The following is a 5,730-nucleotide window of genomic DNA, read 5'->3' on the forward strand; positions in this document are numbered from 1 at the left end:
AGCTTCGGGGGGCCCACGAGGCAGCGGGGCGCGCCCTAGGGGGGTGGGCGCGCCCCCACCCTTGTGGGCACCACCCTTCTCTCCTGACGTGGGGTCCAAGTCCATCCGGTAGCTTTCCTTCCAAAAATAACTTCTCCAGTTGATTTTGTTCCGTTTCGACTCCGTTTAATATTCCTTTTCTTCGAAACACTGAAATAGGCAAAAAACAGCAATTCTGGGCTGGGTCTCTGGTTAATAGGTTAGTCCCAAAAATAATATAAAAGTGGATAATAAAGCCCAATATTGCCGAAAACAGTAGATAACATAGCATGGAGCAATCAAAAATTATAGATACGTTGGAGACGTATCAGACGGCCGCGCGCACTAGACGTGAGGTGGACGTCAGTGCATCCAGGAGGTGGAGGGCGGCTCGCCGGTGGGGAAGGGGCTTCATGGAGGACGGCTCGCTGGTGAAGAGCGTTCAGGATCGCCGGAGCGAGGAGCAGGGGCGGTGGGCATGCGGGAGAGAGGAGAGAACTTGGTCTTTTTTGCATGCAGTAAAGCACGTGGTGGGCCTAGCCAGGAAAAGGAAGGAGAGAGATTAGAGAGGCTGGCAGTGTGCCTTTTGCAACTAAAATATAGCGCCAGCGCCCCAGCTGCCCCCGGCTCCTTGGGTTTGCCTTGCGTGCGCCGATTGTAATTTTGGCCAAATCGGCGCAAAACGAGCCCCCGAGGGTGCGGCTGGGACATTTTTTGATTGCCGGTGCTAAAAAAGGCTCCTGGAGGCACAGATGGAGATGCTCTTAGCAAGTCTTACAGTATGTTCATGATTGTATGCACTCTATTTTTCCATTGCATGAGCTTTGGCATGACAACAATGAGTGCAAGATTGCAAGACTCGTGCCTTGTCACCATCTCTTTCTCTAGCACTTACATAGAAGATGTAGAATCTATGTTTTTCTTGATGAAGATGAATCAGATTTTCATGTGATCAAAACATGTGTCGGTGACCTCTTCATTTGGTTGAACCATTTTACGCTGAAGGGTGCACTTTTATGACTAGGTGTGATGTCACTATAAGAAATATGTCAACTAGTGACCTTCTGTCAGTGACCCTGGAAGAATTGGTCATAGATCTATGACCATTTGAGACCAATTGGTCAAAAGCTGTTCGAGGTGCTCCAAACCCTAAACTATAACGACCATTTTGGTCAGAAAGGTCGTAATTTCCTTACACGAAATGGTCATAAAGCAGATAGCACATGTCCGCTGCCTTATTTCTAGCTGATCATGACCAATATAGATGGTCATAACCTTGTAAATTGTGGTGGGTTGCTATGACTAGGCGTCACCTCATCAGTTTTGCCTATGTGTCATGTCCATGTGGCAGTTTTTGCCCTAGGTTGTGAAGCAACCTATATTTCTGTCATTCCAAAAATTCCCAAAAAAATCTCATAAATTCTTTGGGTCATATCTTCGTCAAATATGTAAAAATCCTTCCCTGCCTAGTTCAAAACTAATTCAACAATATTCATTTTCCTATTCTGTTCACAACAGCACTTTATGAAGGAAGCGCTATTTATATATTCTTGATTATCCTCGAAATTTCTGGGCACTCTTTCCTATCCAAATCATTGCCTCATGACAAAATTCAGCTCCATTTGCCTAGCAAATCTTCCTCGGAAAATTTCCAAAGTTTTTGTCCACCTAGAAGCATTGTGAAGGAAGTACCTTTTTTATATATCCAAATGGTATCAATTTTATACATTTCTTTCCTATGCCCAAATAACCATCCTCCACCAAATTTTAGCTCAATCCATTCATTATTTTGAGCCCAGCTTCAACATTCATATTTTTGTGCAGTGTGATACTTTGCAAAGCAAGTACCACCTAGGATCCTCCTTTTGAGCTGAAAAATTGTGAAGACATTCCTCTTAGTAGATGATCATCCTCGGCCAAAACTCACGCCCATTGGCCATGTGCATTCCCCGTACCGCTAATCAAACACTTGGCTGCTAATTCATCTTTGAGCATAGGTCGGTCTCCTCGTGAGATTCTTCTGTTGTAATTTTCTTCCTAGCACCTACATGTCGAGTGCACAACCCACTAGACATGCCTGGGCCTCCCAGAACGCATGTCAACGCCAAGGTCACGCGGTGACCACGCGGCGGGCATGCGAGTTTACGCGTTTTGGATTTGGGGCCCTGGGCCACCATCCAAACATCGACGTGTCACCACCAAACCATGTATTTATGCTTAAATAGATACTTATGTAACTAGAAATGATTTTTGAAAAAAATAAAGAGCAAACAATAAGGTAGCTGCAGTTCAAATTTGACCCGCTTCCTACTAAATCAGCGGAAATTTGTCTTTTTCACCAGAGGTGGATCAAAACTTTAGAAACCCAACCATTTTTCAATTGTTCATTAAATATGGCCTAGTATTTTATTAAATTGATTAGTTCCAATTTTGCAACAAATATATGGTAGGTCCTTCACACAAAAACTCATTTCGGGAACTCAAAAAATGGAAAATGAATTTTCCATTCAAAGAAAATGAAAACTCCCTTAGGCAACATTGTTTGGAATTCCAAGATGCACCCTTGTGCACAATATGAGATCATTTGAACAAACTATGCCATGAATGTGGCCATAAGATTGATCATTTGGCTTGAAAGCCATGAATTTTTACGCATAATAGCTCATTTCTGTGAACACCTTTTTAAAATAATTGTCGTATTACAAGTTTATTATTTTTCCTGGAAACTTGGTCACGTATAATGACACAATGTGAAGGTTTTCCATTTTTTTGATTTTTTGAATTTTTTATGCCTATTTCAAAATGCGGTCAAAACGGCGGGTTTGATCGTTCCTAGCTAGTGGTTGAATCTTGGAAAACTTTTGACGTTTCTCTGATGAAATAGATACTTATGTACCTAGAAATGATTTTTGGAAAAAATAAAGAGCAAACAATAAGGTAGCTGCAGTTCAAATTTGACCCGCTTCCTATTGAATCGACCGAAATTTGTGTTTTTCACCAGAGGTGGATCAAAACTTTTGAAACTCAACCATTTTGTCAATTGTGCATTAAATATGACCTAGTATTTTATAAAATTGATTAGGTCCAATTTTGCAACAAATATATGGTAGGTCCTTCACAAAAAAAACTCATTTCAGGCACTCAAAAATGGAAAATGAATTTTCCGTGCAAAGAAAATGAAAACTCCCTTAGGCAACATTGTTTGGAATTCCAAGATGCACCCTTTGTGCACAATATGAGATCATTTGAACAAACTATGCCATGAATGTGGCCATAAGGTTGATCATTTGGCTTGAAAGTCATGAATCTTCACGCATGATAGCTCGTTTCTGAGAACAAATTTTAAAAATAATTTCCGTATTACAAGTTTATTATTTTTCCTGGAAACTTGGTCACATATAATGACACAATGCGAAGGTTTTCCAATTTTTTTTAAATTTTTATGCATGTTTGAAAATGCGGTCAAAACGACAGGCTTGACCGTTCCTAGCTAGTGGTTGAATCTTGGAAAAATTTTGACGTTTCTATGATTAAATAGATACTTATATACCTATAAATTATTTTTTGAAAAAATAAAGAGCAAACTATGAGGCAGCTGCAGTTCAAATTTGACCCGCTTCCTGCTGAATCGGCAGAAATTTGTCTTTTTCACGAGAGGTGGATCAAAGCTTTTGACACTCAACCATTTGGTCAATTGTGAATTATATATGTCCTATTATTTTAGAAAATTTATTTGGTCCAATTTTGCAACAAATATATGGTAGGTCCTTCAAAAAAACTCATTTCGGGCACTCAAAAAAATGGAAAATTAATTTTCCGTGCAAAGAAAATGAAAACTACCTTAGGCAACATTGTTTGGAATTCCAAGATGCACCCTTGTGCACAATATGAGATCATTTGAACAAACTATGCCATGAATGTGGCCATAAGGTTGATCATTTGGCTTGAAAGCCATGAATCTTCACGCATGATAGCTCGTTTCTGAGAACAATTTTTATAAATAATTTCCATATTACAATTTTGTTATTTTTCCTGGAAACTTGGTCACATATAATGACACAATGCGAAGGTTTTCCAATTTTTTTAATTTTTTTATTTTTTATGCCCGTTTGAAAATGCGGTCAAAACGGCAGGCTTGACCGTTCCTAGTTAGTGGTTGAATCTTGGAAAACTTTTGACGTTTCTCTGATTAAATAGATACTTATGTACCTATAAATTATTTTTGGAACTATGAGGCAGCTGCATTTCAAATTTGACCCGCTTCTAACTGAATCGGCGGAAATTTGTCTTTTTCACCAGATGTGGATCAAAACTTTTTACACCCAACCATTTGGTCAATTGTGCATTAAATACGGCCTAGTATTTTAGAAAATTGATTTGGTCCAATTTTGCAACAAATATATGGTAGGTCCTTCACAAAAAAAACTCATTTTGGGCACTCAAAAAATGGAAAATGGTTTTTTCATGCAAAAAAAATAAAAACTCCCTTTGTCAACATTGTTTGCCATTCCAATATGCACCCTTGTGCACAATATGAGATCATTTGAACAAACTATGCCATGAATGTGGCCATAAGATTGATCATTTGGCTTGAAAGCCATTGATCTCCACACATGATAGCTCGTTTCTGAGAACATTTTTTTAAAATAATTGTCGTATTACAAGTTTGTTATTTTTCCTGGGAACCTGGCCACATATAATGACACAATGCGAAGGTTTTCCAATTTTTTGGATTTTTTTCAATTTTTTATGCCCGTTTCAAAATGAGGTCAAAACGGCGGGAATGACCGTTCCTAGATAGTGGTTGAATCTTGGAAATTTTTTGATGTTTCTCTGATTAAATAGATACTTATGTACCTAGAAATTATTTTCGTAAAAAATAAAGAGCAAACTATGAGGCAGCTGCAGTTCAAATTTGATCCGCTTCCTCCTGAATCAGCGGAAATTTATCTTTTTCACCAGAGGTGGATCGAATCTTTTGGCACCCAACCATTTTGTCAATTATGCATTAAATATGTCCTAATATTTTAAAAAATTAATTTGGTCCAAATTTGTAACAAGTATATGGTAGGTCCTTCACAAAAGAACTTATTTTGGACACTTGAAAAATGAAAAAAATAATTTAAAAGAACTCATTTCTCATAACTCTTTTAAAAAATATTTGTCTTATTTCAATTTGTGATTATTCCTGAAAACTATAGTCAAATTTGCTGACACAAGAAGAAGTGTTTTTTTTCAAATTTTCAGGTCATAATAAAATAGATAACATGATTTAGCACCTTACTTTTAGTCAATTACGACCAATTTAAATGGTCAAAATATCATACATGTATACTGCGTTCTGATTGGTCCAGGGGCCTCTCACGCGGATCATGGATAAATCACCGTCGGATCCTCCTGGATCCAACGGCCCTCACCTCACGGTCTCACCCACCCACCGCGAGCTACCCCTAAAAAACCCACCACACACCACTCCTCTCTCTCCCCGCGCAGCGAACCCTAGCGCTCTCACCCTCTCCCTCCCTCTGGATCCACCGCCGCCGCACACAACTCCTCCTTCTGGATCCACCGCCGCCGCCCCCAACCCCACTCCCTCCCTCTGGATCTCGACGCGACGCCGCCCCCACCCCACTCCTCCGGCGTTCCCCACACACTGTCACCGCTCGGAGACCCCCACCCTCGCGGATCCAACGCGCCGACGCCTCCTCCGAT

Source organism: Triticum dicoccoides, chromosome 1A (genome assembly GCF_002162155.2).
Source record: "Triticum dicoccoides isolate Atlit2015 ecotype Zavitan chromosome 1A, WEW_v2.0, whole genome shotgun sequence".
Lineage (NCBI taxonomy): Eukaryota > Viridiplantae > Streptophyta > Magnoliopsida > Poales > Poaceae > Triticum > Triticum dicoccoides.